Raw genomic sequence first — 12,993 nt, forward strand, 5'->3', positions numbered from 1 at the left:
ACTTTTCTGAAAAAAAAAAAAAGCATTTAGAATTTCATTTAAATGCAGTTTGATAACTGACCGAACGCATTGCTGCAACACATGTTCACAAATTACCTATTAAAAAAAAATATATTAAAACCTTTCCATTCATCTATACCTTGCATTTCATCCTTTTAGGACATCACCAATCAGACCTGTTCTGGTCTATTCGTAATACATTTTTACACATATGCTTCTCCTGCTGATTGCAATTTTTTGTTTCTGATTTTAGTTTTTATTCAAAGGTTCCTTTATAGTACTTTTGAATCCTACAAAAAATGAAGGCATTGCAAAATTGTTCCCATTTCTGCTTCAAAGCATGTTAAAAAAAGCACAAATAAATGGCCAATTTGATTCTCTGGACAATCTATTGGTGCATCCTAAGCCCTTATTCAGAGAGTTTGAACCCTTGTGAGATATTTACTGCCTTGAAAAAGGATAAGAGGATGCACTGCAATATAGCTCAGTAGTAATAGTAGGATGTGGACGTTTCCCTCTGGAGGAGGTGAAAAGCTACAGCAATTTATCATCTTTCCTCAATGAGTAGCCTGTGTGCTGAGAAAGCAGCCAGAACTGAACCGAAGATGAAGTGAGCTAGCATCTATTCCAAAAGCGTGTTATTTTCAGTGGTTACAGGCAGCTCTCATCTCCACCATAAACAGCAAGCACATCAAGGTCTTCACTGTGCAGCTTCAAGCTCCGCACATCTCAAGGAAGACCAGGTCAGAGCTTCATAAGTTATTGTGGGGACCATAATTTTTAGAATTTACAGCAGGAAGGGAGGTACACAGAGACCTGGAGTTTGCCAGGATGGAAACACCTTTTCTTTAAGTTTTGACAGAGAAGATTTCTTCCCCTGATGAGGTGAACAACATGCTCGGATGTAGACGCCTGTGCATGAGTGACTGCTGTTAAACATTCCCAGTTTTAAATTACAAGGCATGGAGGGGGGCTTGTATCCTGGACAAGCTAAGAGGAGCCAAGACAGGGCAAGCAGAACAGGAGAACCAAGTCGAGTTGAGCTAGGGTGAAAAGACAGGAAACAATGGGGAAAATACATAATCACTCCCAGATGGTAGCAACCCACTCACCTCTGGATACAAATTTAAATATACCACAGGGCAATAAGGCCAGAAATGCATGACAAGCAATGGGAGAACAACTTGGGATAACCTTTTAATTGGAATTAGAGAATTAAAGCTTCTCTCTCCTGCGTCTTCCCTCCAATACACTGAACATTGCTACGACTAGCTGTCTGCTTTTGACAGAAAGCCGATGGGAAACAGCTGTCGGACAATCCCCCACCCTCAACCGCCCCACCTCACCACTGCCAACACTGCCATGTCACATGATAAAAGACCTTTCTCTTGGGACACGGAAACAAGGCTGAAGTTACCTCAGACAGGAAGAAACCGAGACCATCACAATTTTGTGTACAGTGCATGTGTCCGTGTTGATTGATTGACTGATACCATCATGCAATTCCAAAAGCAATCAAGCATCTGCTTTTACTATTGTGTGAGGCCCAAATGTTTCCGTAGAATGTGAAAGCTTGGATTAGTTCCTAAATGCCGTTTGTTAAAGATCTATTTTTGATGATAGCACGGCACTTAATGTAAGAAGAGAAGAAAGAAGATGTAGGATTAAAGGCATTGAGACGCTGGGGTGATTAGTGAAGAATGTTCTTGTGAGTGTGGTCTAGTGGTTGCACGTCATAGTATGTTTTCTAAGCACTTAAAAAACTGGATGTACTCTATCAATAAACCTGTTTATATTCTCAGGAGGGAAAAAGAATCTGCTTAATAAGAAATTCTCAAATTTTCAAAACCTAAACTATGCTAAGGCTATTCATATACTTAGTTTCAGTACTGTCCTTAAGTTTGGAGGTCATTCTCCACAAATTAAACCCACTTTCTTACTTAATCTGTGTATGTGTTGTTATTGTGCTGTTGTATGAATTATTTTTTAACGTTTTCCTTGTAATTTCATGCTAGATACTTTTAAAAAGGGAGAACTCATCCACCCTTATTCTGTTTTCAGATTTTTTTATCTTATTTATCTGCACCTTGTGCAGCTTTGCACATCTTGCCTTTTCTCATTTTCAGGTCTATTACCAAATCCTGCTTGTTTACTTGATAAGTAGCACATACATGAAGCCAACCCAGCTTGCCTGTTTAGCTCAAGCTTTGCACCTCTTGCAGTCTTTTTTTCTCCTTTCATTTCTTCTACCATCCACAGATGAGAATCTTACGGCCCACTTCAAAGATTCCGCCCCTGGCTTCACTGGTCTCATTCTGACAGTGTCTGACTTGCTGTTAGTCCTCTGGAGCTTGAGACTCAGCTTTAAAAAGGTCCACTGCAGCCAAGCTCCCAGTAATTATTTCAGTAGAGTCCAACGGGTCCAAAAAGGAATATAATCATACCCCACAGACAGGGGTCTGGTGGAGCATTAACAGCTTCCTATCATACTATCACTGTAATCGAGGGAACATGTGTCCACTCTGTCTACTCCCTACAGAAAACTCTTTTCAACTGTTCCGTCTTAATACAATTGTTTGTGGTACAGTTATCATCCTTCTTTGTAGCTAAGTCAACAGTAGCATTACTATAATGTAATGTGGATGTTGAAGGTTTGTGACATTCGCCAGAAGTAAGAACCCAGTTGTGAATGTTTTGTTGTCCATCCCACAGTCAGTCAGTCAGTCATTTTCTACCGCTTATTCCATAGTGGGTCGCGGGGGAGCTGGTGCCAGCAGTCTATGGGCGAGAGGCAGGGTACACCCTGGACAGGTCGCAAGTATATCGCAGGGCAACACACAAACAACCATGCACACACTCATTCATACACCTAAGGGCAATTTAGAGAGACCAATTAACCTAACAGGCATGTCTTTGGACTGTGGGAGGAAGCCGGAGTACCCAGTGAGAACCCACGCATGTACAGGGAGAACATGCAAACTCCATGCAGAAAGACCCCCGGTTGGGAATTGAACCCAGGATCTTCTTGCTGCAAGGCAACAGTGCTACCAACTGCACCACCGCCATCCCACAGTATAGCAGCAAAATACAATTAAGGACAACTCTCTGCATACCTAATAAAATATTTTTTCCTCTTTGGAACAGTAGCACACCCTGGCCCTTCTAGATAAACACTTTGATTTATTTTACCCCCTTTATGTTTTTTTTTTTTTTACAGATTTGAATGTAAAAAAAGACAACAATATATTTGTTTTTATCATAATCAGAAAGGTATAGGCTTTTACTGCTTATGAACTGAAAAATTAATTATAATTTTTTGCAACAAATTTAGCACCATGCAAATGCAGATTTATGTTGTATTCTATACAATTATGTAAAGACAAATGAAGCATTGTTTCTTTTTGTTTCTGAAGGCTTTAAGAAGATTTTTTTTTATTATTTATAAAAAGAGCATGGTAGCATGAATTAGATTTAAAAGTTGTATTGTCTTGTACAAGAAGACCAGTGTTGTTTGGACAGATAAACCTAAAGTGGAGGTCCTCGGTCATAAAGCCCAGTTCTTTATAGTAAAAGCTAATTTTATTGTCAGGTCTAAAAGCTGGCACGTACAAACACATGTATAATCACATTTTCACTCTACTGGCATTAGAAAAGCAAACCATTTCTTCAAATAACAAACATGAATTAGAATATGTTTCTCCTATAAAGACCAGGGTCATGGATGACAGGAATAAAGAGAAACTTTCCAAAAAACACATCATCTATCGAGCCAGGCTTAATAGACCTTCATTATGCTTCAATATTGTAAATAGAACAAAAGCACAAGAGAGGTTCAAAGTTGATGTTAGTTCGCCTTTTAGTCTGCAACTGAGGTAGATGTGTGAAGTCAGGGGTGGGGGGATTCTTCCACAGCTAAGGTGAAGGAATTTCATGACAGGCTACTATTAGGTGCACACTCCACAAATTTGGCCTTCCTGCAAAACTGCCAAGATAGTGAGGCAGATTAAAGCTGCAGTAGGTAACTTTTGTAAAAATGTATTTTTTACATAGTTGTTAAATGTGTGACCATGTCCAGACATATTAATATGAGACAGATTATCAATGAAAAAAATCAAACTCATCTGACCGCCAATTGTCCTACTGCCATTTACAGAAATACCGCTCCCGAGCAGAAACAGCCAATCAGAGCCAGGTCAGTGTCAGTTTTCATTGTCAACGCTTGTTCAAACTTTAGGCTAAGTCCACAGTTTTCTCAGAACTTCCTACTGCAGCTTTAAGTTGATATTCCATAAGAATATTTCACTTGGCTTGGATCGCCAAGTGAAATATTCTTACCAAGTTTGGCAGAAATTATGTGCATGAGCTCTGTAAAGTACTACATACCATGAAAAGTATGTTGTCCAGCGGAAAATCCCAGATGGCAAAATTTTCAAGATGGCTGCCGTGTCAAATACAAAAAAAAAAAAAGGATTTCGAAGGAGAACTTGGTACATTACTAACTAAAAGTAATGTGTTAGTAATTTGTTAATGATCCAAACATCAGAGTGAATGTATTCTTTCAGAAGAACTGGCGCATCCTGTCTATCCAGCTACACCTGAATAGACAGGATGCGCCAACAGGCTAGGTGTAGGGCACCAGATGCTTGAACCCAGTTGCATCCAATATTTCAATGTGCTTTGATGTTTTGTACATTTGGGTGGTAAAAGAATAGCCCATTGGCCTTTAACTGTACAACACAAGATATCTGCCAATAATCCATTAAGTTGCACTACTAAAACTGACTGGAAGTAGGTGTTGCCTCAGTCAGACTGATACGCAAAGGAGTTGAAATCTCCCTCTACCCGTTATAAGTGGAGTTCTGATGGCTATTCCATTATTGCCAAAAACATACCACAATTTCAAGCAATCAACCTGTTGCCCATCATGTTAGACCCAACCAGATTGCATGATGGAGGTGGTATACACTGAGGTGAAACATTGAGGCATGCAACACAGATATTCTTGTTGTTGCAGACAGTGTTTTTGCAACTCTTCAGGATGCAGGCTTAGAAATTATTTGGGTAGAATTTGGCTATAATCGGACCATTAGACTGTGCCAATTCATGATCTAGTGGTGAATCCTGGTCCAGAGATATCCAGTAGCACAACATGACAACTAGTGAAGGCATGAAAGATCATGCCTTCACTAGTTGTGATGTTGTGGTTTTTGCCTTTTCATGGTAAAGGCAAGCAAACTGCATGGCAAGCATGGAAAATTTGTCTTGAAGTGACCCCTATCTTCAAAAAGCTCAGTCAATAATAGAAGATTCAGACCTCCTCAACATCCTTGAGAAGTTTGTCATCACCATGTATGACACGTACAGCACAGCACTACAGGAAAGGTTGCTGAGGCAAGACTAGAATTGTTTGATTGGATGCAAAGGTCTCATAATGCCCTTCCACTGACAATCGGATTATATGAAACGGTCTGCCTTCGAAGGTGCCTGCAGATAGGGCCAGACAACAGTATTCAAAATGCAAACTAAATGTCCTACCATCAAGTTCTCTTGACAACCCTTCCACCCATTGCTCAAACTTGTTGGCAGCAGACAAAATGCTACTGCAAGACTAAATGCTGAGGACAATGCAAATGCTATCACTTCATCCTGAAGTGCGCACGGTTGTGTGCCTGCTGATATGAAGACTAGAAGAAGGACCAATCTAGGCTGTACATCAATAGCCAACCTTTGCCTGAATGAAACAACACACCAGTCAGTCAGATTTTTCTCATTGTTTGTAAAGCACAGAATTGAATTTAACATTACCGTATATATCAGCAAAGGGTAATCATATTTCTAACGCACTGGTCAATCCTAGATGAACCATACTACATCTTCTAACACAGTTGAAAAGCAATATGCACAGTTTACTGTCCTGCCACATCTCTACATTGAGTGGTCACGGACCTAGACATCAAATCGGAAACATCACGAGAGAGTGTTTTTTTCGTTCAATTCCAATTGTATTGTGTCATCATAACATTCAATAATTTTGATTTTCTAAATGCAGAATTGTATTTTTCGAACTCAGAAACATGTAATTTGATGTGTACATCATTAAAATAGGATTATTCAATCAAAATATAGATCAAACACTATTTAAAACCACTTTGAATACCAGCCATCCAGCCATTTTGTTTTTTAAACATGAATTTCTGAGAGAGCACATCCTGGAGCACTTGTGTCCCAAAATTGATGCATGTAGCCCCAAGTGAAAGTCTGTTTCAGCAATCGGCTGTACTAAGAAGAAATCAAATATTAAATGAAAACCATAAGAACTTCTACATTCAGTTTACCACAAACCCTGTAGGAGACGAAGCAAACATTTGGAAGAAGATGTCCTGGTCAGATGAGACAAAAATTTAACTTTTTAGGATACATGCATGGTTACACAGGCTACTATGTGTGGCAGAAGACTAACTAAACTAACAAACACTGCACACTACCTTGAACACACCATGCCCACAGAGAAACGCAGTGGTGGCAGCATCATGCAGTCAGGATTTTTTTCTTCACCAGAGACAAGGAAGCTGGTCAGAGTTGATTAGAAGATGGCCAGAAGTTCTACTCCTACTCATATGCGTCATCTTCCCCTTCATCCGGAACCGGGTTGCGGGGGCAGCAGACTCAGTAGAGGCGTCCAGACTTCCCTCTCCTCCTCCAGCTCTTCCGAGGGGAGCCCAAGGCATTCCTAGGCCAGCCGAGAGACATAGTCCCTTCAACGTGTCCTGGGCCGTGTTCTGGGCCTCCCCAAGGTGGGACGTGCCTGTAAAACCTCCGGAGGGAGGCATCCAGGTGGCATCCCACACAGACGCCTGAGCCACTTCAACTGACTCTACAATGTGGAGGAGGATCAGTGGAAACTCATTGCAGCCGCTTGTATCCGGGATCTCGTTCGGTCATGAACCAAAGTTCATGCCCATAGGTGAGGGTTGGAACGTAGACCTACTGGTAAATTGAGAGCTTTGCTTTTCGACTCAGCTCTCTCTTCACCACAACGGACACAGCACCCTTATTACTGCGGCAGCTGCACCGGTCCATCTGTCGATCTCCCGCTCCATTCTCCCCTCACTTGTGAACAAGACCTTGAGGCACTTGAACTCCTCCACTTGAGGCAGGAACTCCCCTCCAACCTGAAGAGGGCAAGCCACCCTTTTCCAGTCGAGAACTTGGAGGAGCTGATCCTCTTTCCAGCCGCTTCACACTCTGCCGCGAACCGCCCCAGTGCATGCTGTAGGTCTTGGCTAGAGGGGGGGCAGCAGGACCACGTCATCTGCAAAAAGAAGAGATGAAATACACTGGTCCCCAAACCAGACCCCCTCCGGCCCTTGGCTTTGCCTAGAAATCCTGACCATAAAAGTTATGAACAAGATTGGTGACAAAGGGCTGCCCTGCCAGAGTCCAACATGCACTGGGGGCATGTACGACTTAGTGCCGGCAGTGAACATCCAGACCAAAATCCACTGAGAGTCCGTGGCAAGACTTCAAAGCTACTGTTTATAAATGCAAACGCTCTTCATCCAATTTGACTGACCTTGAGCTGTTTTGCAAAGAAGAACTGGTAAAAAGTTTAGTCTCTTCATATGCAAAGTGAGTGTAGACATACCCCAAAAGACTTGCAGCCATAATTGCAATGACTGATCGACTACAGGATATTGACTCAGGGGGCTGAATTCAGTTGCACACCACACTTTTGAATACTTTTCCAAGTTAGAGAACAAGCAAATACAAAGTCTAAGTCAGTAGGTACAATTCCCAATTAAACATGAAAAATACATATCGACAAACAACAAAAGGATAGTGTGTTAAATTGATTACAAATGCTTTAAAGTAAAATTTAGTTTTCATAATACCCAAAATCCAATCTTGAGCAGTGTTACTTAGTTTAGCAAGGAGTTGTGAGGCTGAAGCTTGTGAAAGCATTTTTATAGCTAATGGCTTTACAAGAGCGCTATGGGCTGTTTCTGACAGTTATGTAGTTCTGTCTGAGAGAGGAACCTAAACTTGGATGAATGATCATGTCCACAAGTTTTACTGGAAAACGCATCACCGTTCTGTTTCACTAAGCTGTTGATGTGCTTCTTCATTTTTTTATAGTTCCCGCAAGTCCAAAAACACACAGTCAGTTGTCAAGGGAAGCTCTGTGTTTAACACACTTAATCTTACAGTTCTGTATATTTGCAGAAAGTGTGGGTGGAGAAACTCTAGGGCGAATTTGGAACAATTGCAAATACTCCAGAGCTAACTGACACAATATGCACAAATTTTTCCATTTAAATTAACAATGAAAACAGATTAACATATATGTGACTATATATGACAAGTACAGATATGTTCAAAGGTCTTTAAATAATTGGTTGTCATAGAGACCTCCAGGTGTGCACTCCTTGCTGCAGTTCTCGAGCAGTCATTAAAGTTTTGTTTTATTGACTTTCCTGTCCTCAATTTACGAGGTGACAGACTCATCTATAGCAGTTCCGGTATTTTAAAAGTTTATAACTATTGCCTCGGACTCTACCAATAGACAAGTTTAAGTGAGTAGCTATTAAATTGTACCCATCTCCTGAAGATCAAAGCACATCTGTCGTATTTGAATTGCATGTTGTCTTGTTCTTCTCATTTTTAAGAGTGCCTGGTAGAAATATGTTGTGTTTAAAGAAGACATGGCTTAATGATTTAAAGTTCCTGGACACTTTGTTCACGCTAAATTAAATAAACATGTGTTGGGACCACAGCGATGGGTACAAAATTAAAGCCCTGTAAGAACTTTTCTGGAACTTTAAAAATAAATCGCATTAACCTACTCCCTGCACAGCCAGAAATGGGGTAACAGCGGACTTCCCGTGACGTCACTGTCCGAATAAAAACCCCGCTTTTGCAACAAACTGACCTCTTTCACGCAGGTCCCCAGCGGAACTGGACGGAGGGACACAGCGCGCTAATGTCTCTTTGCTGGAAAATAGACATAACTTCAAACTGGATCCAAGAGTGTCATGAGATCATGCGCTTATATGCACTAAGTTAAGGAGGAATGAATTGCTGTTTGTGTATCCGGTATTAATTCATGAACGGGGGTAATTAAGGTACAAGCGTTGCTTGACTTTTCTTTCTGAGGTCTACACAACAAACTGTGTTCCAGAGAGTTCCCAGCAGAGACCCTGTCTCTACAACGCCGAGTGGAGCAGTTTTCCTGGTCTGAAGGAAGTACAACGGTACCGCATCACCGTGGCTACAGCAGTAACGTACAGTTTGTCCGGCCCGGCAGAACAAGCCGCCCCACCCCACAGCTACAGAGGTTAGCTGCAAGTTAACCCTTTGTTCACTGTAAATGCTTTCCTCAACTTCAATGCCCCGGACAACTTTTTCTCACTACGTTTCACATAAGAGGCTGTGTTTTAGCCAGAGAGAAGTAAAGAATTAAATAATCAAACATTTTTCGTTTTATGACGTTTGGTTTTGTTTGTGTTAGAAACTCAGCCATTTTAGGCCTAGCAGATTATCTGCTCAGCATATGTGCTCAGTTTGCGTTCTGTGTTTGTGTTTTTTTAGTTAAGACAAACTTTTTTTAAAGGGTGATTTTAAACACAGAAGATCGGCCATGTCCGCGCTTATGCATTTTAACCTTTTTATTAGTGATATTTTAAAGATATGTGTTTGATTCTGATAAGCCATAAGCTTCTTTTGTTAGCTCCAACCGCTAACAGATAAGAACACGTGCTTACCTACTAAAGATCATTTACCCAAAAAGGTTGTTAGTTTTCAAGCTAGGAAATAATATTTCCCTAATTATTTACTAAACTGGATCACTAAGTAAACACCATCAAGCTCCATTTCTCCCGAAAGATTTAGTTCTTATTCAAAATAATATTTCCTTAAATATTATTTTACTATTTCCTTAATAATATTTCTTTAAATATTATTTTCTTAATATTCCTTTAAATATTATTTTAATAAATAAAGGCAGCTAATTAAACACCGTTGAGAATTGGTCATCCAGAAGGTTGGTTTTATTCAGAAAATCATGCTTTAAAATATTATTTTATTAAAATAATATTTTATCTGATCTTGCATTGTGAATGGTTGTTTAAAGGTATACCAATTATTGCTTAAGTTAGTACCAAGACTAACTTAACCTCATTTCCAGATTCTTCAAGATAATCCTTGGTTCTCAAACATAAATAACATTGCATGGTAATGTTGCATCACTCTTTCGGTCATGGTTTTCAACCATCTTTGATCAACTTGTTTATATTGTACATAGGCCATTAGTCTTCCTTATTCTTTCATTTTGCTTGGTAGTTTAGTTGGATTATTTTTAGCATAGTAAAGAGTTTGTTGATTGAAATATGTTTGACTTTGAGTTGACTTATTTTTGTTCATAAATTCTGGTATTTTGCTGTTTAATAATGTCAGAGCTTGGCTCATCCCTTTAAATTTTGTCCTAATACCACCGCCTTATTGGCTGGTTTTCACAGGACAACCCTTAACAGACCGAAATATTATTTAATAAAATATTAAAGTATTCATATTAAATATTAAATAATATATTCATAATCATAATCACAACACATGCTTCAATTACTGTTATATTATAGGAATCATCTGGGTGCTAATTCTGGCAATGTTGATTTAGTTAAAAACTGTTACTTTTTTTGTAAACTAAACATAATACTTACTTCCCTGTCATGAGGATTTTTGTTTCCCAACTGTAAGGTTGTTTTAATTTACTAAAATATGAAAGAAAACACTATCTGTCAATACCAGCAGATAGGAAATCCTTTACTTTTCCCACAATCCGTCTCCTGACCTCTCCCTATCCCCAAACCCATGGCACATCTATCCACCACAGCCCCTCTCTCGTCTCCACCTCCCCTTCCTCCTCTTCTCTTCCTGCTCCTAGCACTAGAACTCAAGTCTGCAGAGACACAAAGCTGCAGGAGAAACAGCTGCTTCAGAGAAGAACAACGCACAATCTGAGCAGCTCATATATAATAGGTGGTCATATATGTGGAACAAAGAGACAAACAAAAACAAAATCGCTCACCCAGGAGGTCCAGAGGGCACTGTGCCCCCTTCGCAAGAAAACTACCAAAGCCAACAATAAGATATGAACTACAACCAAGCAAATGCAGATCCTCCACCTCAAAAATTAAATCTTACACATAAGCTCCAACTCATAACCATGCCACATGAGATTTATGAAAAATCCGCATCCAACAGACAGTGCACTCTGCTTATAAAGGAAACAAAAATCCCTCACCCGTCCTCCCCATGCTACCCTATTTGAATTTCATTTTCCTCAAATAAATCATTACTCAAAGAAGTCCCTGGGCAAACAGACTTTTCTGCATGCAGAGCCATAAATCTATCTTATGCTTGGTGGGCCAATTAAATCAACACAGAGGCTCTCTTCCTGGCATAAAGCTTCTAGTTATAATATTTGTTGGGTGTTTTAACTCTTACTTTTCTCCTCTCAGATTCAAAAACACACTTAATTAAGGCTACGGCTGCATAACTTGATACTCTTGTGTAAGGTGTGCAGTTGTTGACATTCCATGAACGTTTTGGTTATTCCATATACTCATTAGAAACCAATAATGAAACACAAAATAACAAGGGGTTATTTGACCTATGCTTTAAAATAATAAAAAAAATTGAAATGCCTGCTGTTTGTCTTTCTAGTGGTCAAAAATAAAGTAAAAATTTGAAATGGGTTTAATTTTCATTAAATCACCTGCAAATTACCAGCAAAGAGAAATTAAAGATTGGGCATTTTGTTTTTGCTTTTCATGTTGGGCTAGCCATGGGATGGAACAGCCACTGAACTACACACACAGAGAACAAAAGACTGGTAAAAACTCTGAATCCCAAAATGTACAGTATTAAGTCGTTCTCCTTCAGAAGGGGTCACAGCTGGACATAGCTCTACAAAACTCTCTGCAAGTCAGCATAGCTTCATCTTTTACCTGGGCCATCAACTGGCAGCATTGGGGAGACACATCCATGAATATCCTGACCTCACTGGCCCACTAAATGGCTTCTTCAAAGAAACCCTGGATGTGTACCCGGTGACTGTAACCCAGCCAAAAATAAGAAAAATCGCCTAAACCTTTCTGTCTAAGCTTCTGCAGACAAGAATCTGAGCAAAAGATTATCCAAAAAGAGGTGTCCAAACTATGTCTTTAAAGTTAATGAGTTATTAAACACTAATGGTCCAGTAATCTCTGCTGACAAACCTACAAAAAATATGTCTGCATTGTCCTTAAAGATGTGCTAAATATTGTTACCCCTAATGCTAAACTAAAACCTTATAGCTCTGCTAACGAGTGGTAGCCACCTTTAGTTTTGCTGTGTATTACACAGCTCGTATAATGATCGGCTGTAACGTGCCGCCAGTTCTCATACACCCATTAGTAGTTGTGTTAATGATATTTAAAGCTCCATGTGTTGCTAAAAGAGGACAGCTATTTTCTTTTATCAATAATTGAACTTTTAATCAGGTTGTGACATCACCATGCTTTCTGCCGTTCACCATCTTGTGAGTCCATAAAAGTTTCTCATTGCCATCTTAGGAGTCCATCAGTCCATTCAATCACAATCAGTCACTGTGATAGCTAGTTACTCATTAAGAATCAATTGTCCAAAAGGTTATTGACTTCTAATTCGACAATTCATATTTATTTCATTAAAATAATAAGTAATTAATAATTAAAATATTGCTTTATTTTCCTTTCTGATTAACATTGAGAACTGGTTATTTAACACATACATGTTATTAGTTTTATAGCAAATTTGGCCTTATTCAAAATTCCTCCAAACAAGCCTTTGTTCTTAAACATTTACACCAAACTGTAGTATTACTGCATCATTTTATTGGTTTCTATTTTATTCTTTTGCTGCCTTTTTTTTGTAGTCCATTAGTTTACGTTTTTTTAAATGTTGGTAACGTAGTTA

At 39.4% G+C, this 12,993-nt stretch overlaps 1 protein-coding gene across 1 annotated transcript in view; it reads right to left on the reverse strand.

Annotated features, from left to right (window-relative positions):
- Positions 1–12,993, reverse strand: part of LOC124876269 (roundabout homolog 1-like) — a 155,399-nt gene that overhangs the window by 47,278 nt on the left and 95,128 nt on the right. The window lies entirely within an intron of this gene.

This window comes from Girardinichthys multiradiatus, chromosome 11 (assembly GCF_021462225.1).
Source record: "Girardinichthys multiradiatus isolate DD_20200921_A chromosome 11, DD_fGirMul_XY1, whole genome shotgun sequence".
In the NCBI taxonomy this organism is placed as follows: domain Eukaryota; kingdom Metazoa; phylum Chordata; class Actinopteri; order Cyprinodontiformes; family Goodeidae; genus Girardinichthys; species Girardinichthys multiradiatus.